Source organism: Ochotona princeps, chromosome 28, assembly GCF_030435755.1.
Source record: "Ochotona princeps isolate mOchPri1 chromosome 28, mOchPri1.hap1, whole genome shotgun sequence".
NCBI lineage: Eukaryota > Metazoa > Chordata > Mammalia > Lagomorpha > Ochotonidae > Ochotona > Ochotona princeps.
The window spans coordinates 18,724,547-18,737,192 of record NC_080859.1 but is presented as its reverse complement, the minus strand read 5'-3'; the positions used below and the strand labels follow the sequence as shown (position 1 = coordinate 18,737,192).

Below are 12,646 nucleotides of genomic sequence, written 5' to 3'. Positions count from 1 at the left end.
CAGATTCAATGCAGCCCCAATCAAAATCCCAATAACATCCTTCTCAGAGCTGAAAAAGAAGATACAAAAATTCATCTGGAAACACAAGCGACCATGATTAACCAAAGCTAACTTGAAGAATAAAAATAGATCTGGAGGAATTAAAATTCTTATCTCAAGTCTTCAATAGGGCAGTGGTAATCAAAACAGTCTGGCACTGGTACAGAAACAAAGAAGATCAATGGAACAGAATAGGAACCCCAGAGGAAATCCCACTCATGTATAGCAAATTAATCTTCAACAACTGCAAATAACCCAAAGGAAAGGTCTGGTCTCATCAACAGATACTGTTGGGACAACTAGGTATCAGGCCACATAAATAAGAAGCAAGGTCCCCAACTCTGACTTTATACAAAAATCAGCTCCAAATGCATTAAGGACGTACATCCATATCCAGAATCCATCAAACTGTTAGAGTAAAACACAGGAAGTGCTCTCTAAGATATTGGCATTGGGAAAGACTTCTTAGAAAAGTCGCCAAAAGTACAGGTGGTCAAAGCCAAAATGAGCAAATGGGATCACATAACTAAGAAGCTTCTGTACGGCAAAGGAAATGATTAACAACCTGAAGAAGCAACCAACAGAATAGGAGAAAATCTTTGCACACTACACAATTGATAGAGGACTAACATACAGGATTCACAAAGAGCTTCAAAAACTCAGTCATAGCCAAACAAATAAACCCTGCAAAGAAATGGGTGAAGGAAATGAATATTTTTCAAAAGAACAGATTCAAATGGCTAATCAGGGAAATACAAACGAAAACCACACTGGGATTCCACCTAACTCCAGTGAGGTCCGCCTGCATTGAGAACTCTACAAACACCACCTGCTGGCATAGACGTGGGGAGAAAGGTACCCTACTTCACTGTATGTATATGTCTATGCATTTATCTAAATGAACTGTATAATGAAGGCAAGCATACCAAGAGTGAAGATACATTTCAGAATGCATCTCTACTCCTGAAAAAGACAGACTCCCAACCAAACTGTAAAATATATCTTGACAATAAGATATTGGACTTTCTGCCATGTCTAAACCTACAATGTCCTGATACATTTAAATAACAATATGACGGATGTGTGATTGTTGTAGAAGGACTATACTATACTTTTGTAATAATATAGTAAAATTTAGTGACGGGAAGGGGAAATGAAGAAGGTGGAAAGAGAAATTTCTGAGCCTATGCAACTATATCATGAAAAAAATTTTAAATTGAAATCAGAAAGTTATGTATAAATATTATTAACTATACTACTCTAACAATACAGAGAAATAACAGGAAGAGAAAACAGGAAGGGTGATTGGGGGAGAAGGAGGGATAAACTCCTATTCCTACAAAACTATATTGTGGGAAATAATTTTAAAAAATACTTTGTGTGATTAAGCCACAAATGTCTTTTGTCCTATAACCCTCCTTAAAGGAGGGTCCAGAATTAGAACCTATACCAATATGCGAACAATGTCACGTCAGGTCTTCCAGCCTGCATTTTAGAAGCAAGATAATTTGACAACTTAGTACCATTGCTAGAATAAGAGTCTAAAGGGATCACTTAAATGTTTCAATTATTTTTGACTGCATTTTATGGAAGTACTTAAACCCTTCATTCACAAAAAGTTTCAGAAAATACCACTTGCAAATAATTTCTTATACTTCACTTTTAACTATAGTTCTATGTAGGATGAATAATTTAAAAGCACTTTTATTTTCAAAAAATTGCAATTTTAAACTTAACCTTATGATTAGGCCAAAACAGTTTTATTTACTAAAGATGTTTATATGACAACTATCTAGATTATATGAATCCTATTATGTAAACTATTGTGCTCGGGTCTGGCTGGTAACCTAGCGGCTAAAGTCCTCACCTTGCACGAGCCAGGCTCCCATATGGGCGCCGGTTCTATTCCCAGCAGCCCTGCTTCCCATCCAGCTCCCTGCTTGTGGCCTGGGAAAGCAGTCGAGGATGGCACTCGTGTGGGAGACCCAAAAGAAGCTCCTGGCTCCTGGCATCGGATTGGCTCAGCTCCAGCTGTTGCAGCTGCTTGGGGAGTGAATCATCGAATAGAAGATCTTCCTCCCTGTCTCTCCTCTCTGTATTTCTGACTTTCCATTAACAACAACAACAACAAAAAACTATTAGGCTCACTATGAAAACAGTCTTTGTGCTAAATAAATTATAAATTAAATAAAGAATAAATTATAAATAAAGAATAAATTATATTGGATAACTAGTTTCAATTTTGAATGTTCTTTTACTTACATTTTATTTTAATGTTATTTTACTTACACTAAAGACTGGCATTATGCAAATATTTTTAAATGTTAAATAAATATCAGAAAAGATAAAATGCTACCACAAGAGGAACCAAATATGGAAGTTAACTACTTCCTGTAGTCAAGCGCATTACCTATGTTGTGTTGTTTCTTACATGTGATAACTTTATGAGGCAATTTCACTACCCTAATTTAATAAATGAGGAAACCATGATTAAAAGGCATTAAGTAACTTGCCAAAGAAGCCACAGAGAGGAACTGTTACTGAACCCCAGATTTCTGACTCCAAACCAAACGGCTCTTCTTTCCACTCCACTTTCCACCTGGAAACAACCTACATTAAAATTCAGGTCTTATGCTTAACATATACTAAATAAAAAGACAACATCTAGCATATATAGAATGTTGGTGATGTAGAAAGAGAAGTAATCATAGTTTTATTATATATTACTACTTAAGAAAAAATTCCAAGTCATGCATGGCATTAAATTGTTTAGATCTGAATGTATGGCACTACCAAAATGGAAAAATCTGAACATTCTGTCCAACAGGCAATAAATTAGCTTGACCTTACGTAGAATTCCAAAGGAAAATCTTGGGAGATATTTTGTTAACCAGATGGCAATTTCATATAGTAATCCAGCATTGTATTATACTTATAAGATAAAGTGAGTGCTTGAGTGTAATTCCTTTGTTCTAATTCTTAAACGGTTTTTTTTAAAGATTTATTTTATTGGAAAGGCAGATGTACAGAGAGGAGGAGAGACAGAGAGGAAGATCTTCCATCCGATGATTCACTCCCCAAGTGGCTGCAACGGCCAGTGCTGCGCCAATCTGAAGCCAGGAGCCAGGAATTTCTTTCTGAGTCTCCCACACAGGTGCAGGGTCCCAAGGCCTTGGGCCATCCTCGACTGCTTTCCCAGGCCACAAGCAGGGAGCTGGATGGGAAGTGGAGCTGCCAGGATTAGAACCGGTGCTCATATGGAATCCTGGCTCTTGGAAGGCGAGGACCTTAACCATTATGCTATCACGCTGGGCCCCTTTGTTCTAATTCTAATTTGTCCTCCATCCTTTTCCATTTTTTTTCCTCAGATCTGGGATTCCAATTGTAATTCAGAGTAACTGAGCCCCCAATTCAGGAATTCCAACAACTTTAAGTGTGAATATAGATACAATGAAATGAAGAAGCGAAGATTAAAATGATGCTTGAGTTACAGAAGTCATGGAAGTTTTAATTTTTCTTCAAAACACTCATTATAACTGGAATATCAGTGATTTTTATTCTCCACATCTTTCTCAATCTTTTTTTTAAAGATTTATTTATTTTTATTGGAAAGGCGGATATACAGAGAGGAAGAGAAACAGAGATGAAGATCTTCCATCCGATGGTTCACTCCCCAAGAGGCCACAATGGCCAGAGCTGAGCCAATCCGAAGCCCGGAGCTAGGAGCTCTTCTGAGTCTCCCACACGAGTGCAGGGTCCCAAGGCCTTGGGCTGTCCTCAACTGCTTTCCCAGGTCACAGGCAGGGAGCTGGATGGGAAGCGGGGCTGCTGGGATACACACCAGTGCCCATATGGAATCCCGGCACTTTCAAGGCGAGGACTTTAACCACTACGCTATTGCGCAGGAGGAGGAGAGATGGCAAGGCAAAACTGGAGCTTTAGATTTTAAAAAAAAATCTAAACATCTCATTGACTCTAAATCAGCTGAATCTTCCAAAGCGACGCCTGCTTGCTACTCTTCATCTCTCAGTGACATGGCACATAAACCAGCTCTACATGTGACAAAGGCAAATGAAACATGGAAAAGCCATAATGTGATAATACACAGATCTATAAATTCTAAGACTCAGCTCTTAGTTCCCATATTAAGACATCAGCATAAAAACAGGTTGAAAATATGCTTAAACAGAAAAACACTTGAAGAGTGCCTGAATTTCCTAAATATGGAAAAATTACAGATATTAGACAGATATGTATTTTAATGTATACTCATTGCCAATTACTCCTTTACTACAAACTAAAGATCTATGTCTTTAAGAAACCTTTAACACCATGAGAACTCAAGACAGTTTTGAGTTTTATCAAAATATTAACTTGAAACTGTCCCCATGAAGTAGTTCTAAAAATTTAATAGTTCTACCAAAAAACTGTTAGCCTTTCTCCAATACAAAATGTTAATGCATAGAACATACAAAAGGTTAATCTAATTCATTCATATTACCATAACAATGCAAAATCAATATTCTCTCCAAAGAAAATGCTTATAAACCAAGTACAACCCAGGAGTCCCAATTTTAAACCAAAACTTCCACTTATGTAGCAAGTTCATTAGATCTCTTTTTTTTTTTTCTAGATTAGCAAAATACAACTTACTTCTTTTGGGCTTTAGAACAAGGATAATTTCCTGCTCACTCAAAAGTGTGCTTTGAATCCTGCCATGTAATTAAATTTATAAACAGAAACCGATTCCTTACAATATTTTGGTATTACCTTTGTATCTGTTTATGTCTGCTTTTTGATCAGTTCAGTTTCAGTATCCCTGAACGGCTACAATAGCAGGTTTCAATACGTTATTGTTCACTCAGCTGATAGGTGCAGCCACTTTTCTGCACCATCTGGAATTTCTCATAGTAAAATACTGGAAGAAAAAATACCAAATGGGAAATGTTCACAATCCAACCACAGCTATAGAACAATTATGGAACAGTTAAACAAGAAATCTGTCTACCAACAGGCTGCGTTCTTTCTTTGGGATTAATGACGTCTCTCTCAAGTGTGGCAGAAGCTGCCTTATCTGGCCACTGGACAATGTGGGATGGTGCATATTTAATGCTGCCAAGAGAAGCAGATCATCACCAAAGGTCTCCGACGAGAACCCAGCACAGGCTTCCCAGCATCCTCTTAACATACTCCCAACTCATTAGAAGCCCAGCCCCCTTGGATCAGGAGTAGTAATAGAAGAGCTTCCCGGACTATAACAGACACACCCAGTCTTACTACGCACTGACTGAAAAACCGTAGCTCTTCACAAATATGACTTCTAAAGGCCACTGGGGTAGACCAGGAGGCCAATAATGCCATATAACTGTATTCCACATTTTTTCAGTAATTAAAATATTTTGGTCTTGACTCTTACGGATTTTTCTACTACACTTTTATACATAATAACTTCATTTGAGAAACACCAGTATCTTTAAAACTTCTGGAGAAAAGGGAAAATGACAGTTTCTATAAAGTTGATAGACCACCACGTAGAGGTGCAGCTTGTGCTAAACTTAAAAAGTTAAAGTTTCATTTTGTTTACCATACGGTGAACGGAAACGAAAGGCCACCAGTCTCAACAAATCATCATATATGTGCAAAGCAAAAAAAAAAAAAAAAAAAAAGAGGACCACTTCTGGGAAATCCCTCGATTTGTGCAAGCAGGGGGCCCTACCAAGACCAGCCTGCCCCTAAGCATGCTCCAGAAAGCAGCTCCGGAGGGAAACCTGGAAGGCACCAAGTGCGCCAGAAGGCGCCTCCAGACATCTCCCACGCCCCCATGCCCGCCTCACACACCTGAGCCCGTCTCTGCAGCCGCCTCCCGGGGCACACACCCCTGCCCCAGGTGGGAGGCACAAGGGGCGGAGAGGGGCCAGAGCTGGACGAGACTGGGCGGGTCACGGCAAGAGTGCGGGTTTCCAGATGTAGGACGGGATTGGGGTGGGGTGTGAGGGAGACACCCTGGGCTGAGGTGGGGGGGCCGCCCCGCCAAGGAGGGCGGTGCCCGCGGCCTCCACCCCCGCAGCCCCCGGGCCCCGCGCCGGGGCGGAGTCCCCCGCGCCCGCCACCGCCGGCTGGGCTCGCGCAGCAGCCGCCCCCTCAGCCTCCAGGGTCCCCGGGGTGGTGGGAGGGGCCGGCTGTCCAGGGCCCAGGCGGGAAGGCTCGGCCGCGGACAGACGCTTGGGCGGGTGGCCCCTCAGCCCGGGGCTGCAGGAGGAGGAAGAGCCCAGGGCGCAGCCCCGCCACCGGGGGCCCGAATCCCGGACACCCCGCTGCGGGCAGGGGTGGCTGCCCCCACTTCGCGCTCGTCTTCCCTCCTCTTCCCCCCCACCTCCCTTGGCGTTGCCCCGGGCAACAGCGCCTACCGCCGGCGGCGCGAAACGCACCTACCTAGAACCTGACAAGCAGGAGCCCCTCAGACCCGGGGAGCCGGTCGCCACCCCGCGTCACGGGGGCCGCCTCAGCCAATGGGCGCAGCTGCCACGATCCACTGCAGCCAATGCTGCCGCACTCCGGTCTCCGGGCCTTATCCAATGGACGAGAGCGGAAGGCGGGCGCTGCCGCCGGCCCTCGACCCCCACTCCTCTCCGGCCTCCCAGGAGGCGGGGCGCGGCCGCTTGGCCCGGACCCCGGAGGAGGCGGGGCTCGAACTCGGGGCCGGGTGGGCGCGCGCGCGGGCCCGGGCGCTGGCGGCGGGGCGAGCAGGGGCGCGAACGGAGGCCGCCGCCCTCTGGCCCTCTCCCTGGCTGGGGCGTGGTTCCGAGGTCTGTCTGCCGGTGCGGCTGTCCCCGAGCCTCCGGGAGTGCGTCCTGTCCTCCCGGTGGTGTCCAGGGCTGCTTCGGTGCGCTGGGGCCGGAGGCGGCCGGCGGCGTCACAGGAAACTTGGGGAGGCTCGACGGGCCGTGACCGGGAAGTGGCCGGACCGTGGGTGATAAGCCCGGGCCGCCTGGAAGAGACTACCCTCCTGTCGGCCCCGGGAAGGGAATTCTCAGGGTGGGAGGTGAGGGGTCGGAGGCGTGGTGGAAGTGATAAGTGTGCCCGCGAGCGCCGGAGGCGCGGACCCTGACCCGCACATAGACACTCCTGCCTCAAACTTGGTCATCTTTGTCCTCTGTGTGGTCCACGTTGTGCTTGCACCCAGTGTCACATGGGTTCCTTTCAGGCTCGTTTCCAGCTTCTGACCCTCGGGGTGGGGGGAGGCAGGGTCGTGGCACACCTGAGCGCGCAGTGCCTGTGACTCCCCCCGGCGACCACCTCAGGAGCTCAGTGCGGGACCTGAGAGTTTGGTGTGACCGGTTGAGAACATGTGGCAGGTCCAGGCAAGAACCCGTCAAGAAACCAGACGGGTCTGCGCTTTCCAGGGAGATCTGTTTGCAGAACTTTCCCTCTCAAAAAGAACCTGGTGGTAAATGAGTGACATGAACTGGCCCAGAGTTCGGTCGGTCTGTAACCGACAGAGTTCCGGGGTCTGTAACGGGGTGATTGGGTCTGTAACAGGATGATGGCTTGACCTGTCCTTGCCCCTGGAGCAGCCTTGTTAAGGCATTGTATCTTGTGCGTTGGTTGAACCACAGTCTTAGCCTGGAGCGAATTTCATGTCAACCCCACATCCACCCTCCCCCTTAGAGACGTCTGAGTTCAGTGGGCGCCGGAGCAGGGTGGTGAGTATTCTTTTCTCTACAGGGTTATTTATTTGACCACAGCGAGCAGCCCTACACGTAGAAAAAAACATAAGGTTTAAGTTGGACTGCTTTTATCTGCAGTTTCAAAGCCAAAGAAACCAAAGTATGCCGTAAGGACAAATAAAAAAAAAAAAAAAAAAAAAAAACAAGAAGCTGAATTGTCTGTTGACTATGGAAGGGTGAGGTTTCCCTCCGTGTTTGCCTCGGAGCATGTGTAATTGCGAAGTATTTTCTCATCTCTGTGGCATGTCCACAACTCCTTGGGAAGACTGAATGGGTCATTTGTCATCTTTGTGATCCAGGAATGTCTTTCTAAAAACCTGGGAGCAGTTGCTTGGAAATGCTGTGCACTCAAGGGAGCTAGCAGCCCTCACTCCCACTCTCTGTGAGAGTTAGAAGTACAACTTTGCGGGCATCTTCGCACCAAGGTGCAAAACCATCTCCTGTCAGAACTCAGGTGAGCACCCCAGCTACTCGGGAAAGACGAAATGTGCTGTGACAAATGATGCCCTCAAGTTCTCTCACTTGAGGGCTAGTAATTGTTTATCTAGAAAACATGTATGTAATGGATTCCATCTGCTCAACCCTACGAAAGGACAGAATCTCTGTCTCTGCAATCTTAGTGAATTGGCTGATACACATCCTCAGGTTTAATGCTTATTTGACAATAAATTGTTTTCTTTTGCTGTTTCTTGGGAGGAGTTCTGGGTTGGGAGATTTTGTTCTTAATTTTAATTTCTCATGAATGCCTATGTCAAGAGAATTGACACGATGAAGTTAAGGAAAGTAAATTTTAATTTCTTCAGAGTGATCTTAGGTAGATAATATTGAATTACAAGTAAATTTTAATAGAAGCAGAAATGATGAAATTAATGGTCAAGATGTATTTCATAGTTAGAATGTACAAACTAAGCCTGGGTGTTTAACATATTAAATAAAATTTAAATTGTCCAAAAACCTTAGGATTTCCTTCTTATACAGGGGAAATCAAAAATTTGGAAAGACATGGTAGGTGAATTTAAACTAGCTATTAAACAGAGTTTTAAACAAAGATTGTAAAAATGATTATTGGAATAGATGTGTATGAGCATATTTGCTTAAGGAATCCAAGTGTCTAAAGGCAGAATATGATTATTTTTTTCACTGCCGACACTAAAAAAACATTATTCAATAGATGAATCAGCAATGGTGTACATATAATAATTTTAATTGTTACTGGCATACAGTAGAAAAACATTCATTGACCTAAGAGTCCATCAGTAGAAAAGTTCTACTATTACAGGTACAATTCTTTGTGGGTTGTTTTTTGTTTTTCAATTTTCTGTTTTATAATATAATTCCATAGGCTCCGGGATTTCCCTTTTATCCTACCCAAATTTCCTCTCTCCCACTGATTTCCCCTATATTATTACAATAGAATCATCCTTCATAAGCAGTCATAAGACCATCATTCTGCTTTTTAAGTGTATCCTAACATTGCGTACACAATGACACAGTTCAATAGCGTGCTACTGAATGACCGATGTAATCACTGAAGAAACGAGAAAGAAAATAAGAAACCTTCTTGAACAAAATGATGCTATCGTATAACCTGTGAGCCAGTGAAGAATTTAATAAAAGAAACTATTTTGAAGATTTGTTTAAGTTTTCACCTGTTAGCCCAAGTACTTAAAAACAGAAGATGCATTCTTAACAGCTATCTTCTAAGTTTTCACCTGTTCACTCAAGAAATGTGGAAATGTCTACCATATGCCCAGGCATTATGCTAGAAGCACAGTTTTCAATGAATGTTTTGAAGTAAATGAATGTGGCAAAAAGCTATGTTGTATTTGTTAAACTAAGGGGAAAAGTCACAGCAAACCCAGTCTAAAACTCTTCCCTCTGGCACTTTGCATCACAAAACACTAAAAATGACTTTTCACCTGATTTCAAAAATACTGTACAACTTCTCTTACTCTTTGTAAATGTGGGAGAATAGTAAAGAATTTAGGAAAATAATTTCCTATGTGGGCGATCCATGAGTTTCATAAAATAATTGCCCACCCTACAGGGCTAGGAGAGATAAGCATTTTGATTAAAGCTGAAGCACTGGATTTAAGAGTGTTGTTGGCTATGATTAACAGATCTGCCCCAGAAACTACCATGACTTTTGAAAGACAAAGTGTTACCTGGCTACATATAGATAGCGCTTTAGTACATAGTCCATTTTTCCAAATAGCTAAATATTGTTTCTTGTAATTACATTACTTACCTGGGCAAATGAATACAATAGTGTGCTCATCAAACTAGACAATTACTAAAAGATTGTTTTAAAAGTCACTTAGTATCTTTGGCTAGCAGCACCCATCCCGCACAAAGTTTTTTCCTTCCCTTATTTTTCTGTTTAAAAGTTTCTCATAGACTTCTAGAAAGATCTTGGCAGTGTGCCACCTTAGCTCGATAGTCCCTGTACTTTTCCCTTCCTATTTTCTTTGTCTCTTCTCTCTTTATCCACTCTGCCAACTCTTTGGATATGTAGCACTCTGCTCTCTAATCCACAATTCATACATTGCCACTTGCACATACCACTCCTAAAATAAAGGTTGCAATGAGATTCGCATTATGGAAATCATGTCTGTCTTCATTCCATGCATACTGTCATATCTGCTTTCAGTAGATATAAATTTCTTTGACTTTAAAATTCATTTGCTTTAATAAGCATCATTCCTGGATGTCAGATTTGTGTTGAATTATCTTTCAGAATTTTATGGTTTTTAGCTTTCCAATTTTCAGATTTTCACAGTGACTATACAGCTTCCTTTATTTTTACAATTCTCTGTAAGGACGAGGGAATGAAGGAGGAGATGAAGTAGAGTTGGAAGAGGACATTTTCTGTTTGAACATGAGATATCAAATCCATGAACATAGTCACACCATCACCTCTCCTAGCCACAGTATGCATGTCCAAGCATCAATACTGGCTCCCTAGTTTCTCTGGGTTTCTCTTCAGCCTTGAGAGCTATTTCCAACATCCCTGGATCATCCAAGGCCTGGCCTTTCTTAGGCCATCCTTTTCTCAAAATTTACCAGTCCTTTTTCCTTTATCCCTGGTTTATTGTGCCTTCAAACAGAACTGTTAGATATCTGCCAGAGTGCCAGAATAATAATTTGTGTGTGAAATCATCATAATCATCAGAGGACTTTTTCAAAAGTACAAAGTCTTAGATTCATACTCAAAGGTTATGACAGGAAAGGTCTGGGAAGAGTTCAGAAAATTCCATATATTAAGAACCATACCCGTAAATCTAGTCAGTATGGTCTGTCTATCCCTGTTCCTTTTCAAAACTCTTCAGCACAACATAAACAGAGTACCAGGGATCCCTGAAGGCTTTGATGAGAAGAAAAACTGAGAAACAGTAGAAGTGGTTGAAAGTCTGTGTGCAGAGTGGGAGAAAGCTCAGAATATTCTCTCCACCAAGCAGCAACATTACCCTAACTGGAAACAATAAAGTTTCCTCTCTGGTGAACCTAAAACAGAATGCCTCATGTCTGTAGACAACAAGGCAACTGAGTATAGGAGTGAGGTCCTTAAATGCACATTGGAACAAAGGGAACAGCAATGAACCTTGAGATTCTTCCCACTGAGCCACCAAAAAGATGGTCTCCTGGTTTATATTCTTCAGAGAGCATACCACAGGATATTTTTAAGGAATTGGCTTGATCAAAGAAAAATACTTTTATGGTTATCTGGGGAAACTCCCCAAAGCCGAGACTCCATGCCTAATACCAAGAATGAGGACTGCCAGATGACAAATTGCAGCCATCCAGGTAGCTTCCCTCCCCCTCAGATATGAAGAGACGTCTGGAGATCATCACACTTTAAGGAAACCTAGCCATGAAAATCAGATGCCAAAAGGGCACAGAGGTGAGAGTAAAGCCAAAACAAGGAACAGAAGGAAATTTCAGAACCATTCTTACTATTAAAGTAAGAAGACACTGCGTCTCTGAACACAAACACAGTGCCATCTTCCTAAAGAAATAGACGAAAATATGAACTCTTCAGGGTAAAAAAATTTTTTTCAAACTTAAGAGTATATTAGAACATGAAGTTGAGAATACCCAACAAAATAGCAAAAACACAAAAAGTCGAATATGAAAGAAAAGAAAATTTAGGATCAAACCAGGAGCTAAAATAACTTATACAAAGAGAAAAACAAATAAGTAGAGAGCAATGGGGTTATTTTAAGAAGATGTCTTACCAGTCAGGAATGAAGGAATCTTTAGATTGAAAAGGTTTGAGTGCGTGCCTTGCAAAATGAGTGGAAAGGGCTCATGCAGAAATATTTAATCCTAAAATGCCAGAACAGCTGAAATCTGAAGAAATCCTCTAAGTACTTGAAATGAAATAAATTATTGTAGACAAAAGATCAGTTATGTAGGCAGAGAAAGGTATTGGACTTTCAACAATGACATGATGGAAATTAGAAGAAAATGCAACCTTACCTTTAAATTCCAGAGGGAAATTATGTACAATCTAGAATTCCCTACAAAGTCAACCAATCAATCAAGCATAAGAATAGAATAAAATATTGTCAGACATGTAAAAATCTCAAAACTTTTTTTCCTGTGGAATCTTGATTTAGGAAGGAACTAGAATGTGTTTTCTATTAAAATAAAAAATGAGGATATAAGAGATATGAAGATAGGGAATCCCCATGAGAGATAGGACAGGGAATGCCAAAGATATTAGTGAAAGAAACTTCTAGAACAATTGCATAACTAACTTTAAAAAATAATAAAAGGAAGGGAAAGAAGCCTGCAAGCTTCAAGAACTGATTCATATCTCCAAGAGGGAAAAATTGAATTAGTATACTTCCTGATGTATTTCCCCACTTCAGGAAATG

At 42.1% G+C, this 12,646-nt stretch overlaps 1 protein-coding gene across 5 annotated transcripts in view; it reads right to left on the bottom strand.

Moving 5' to 3' along the window:
- The window catches only part of FER (FER tyrosine kinase), a 254,067-nt gene extending 247,450 nt beyond the window's left edge, over window positions 1-6,617 (bottom strand). For 3 of the 5 annotated variants that reach the window (XM_058656235.1, XM_058656236.1, XM_058656239.1), the window contains exon 1: window positions 6,472-6,617. The gene's annotated coding sequence lies outside the window, so the exon portion shown is untranslated. Of the gene's footprint in view, window positions 1-4,809; window positions 4,931-6,471 lie in introns of those variants that run through there. The other 2 variants (XM_058656233.1, XM_058656234.1) reach the window with 2 other exon arrangements.
- Between the last annotated feature and the right edge of the window lie 6,029 nt (window positions 6,618-12,646).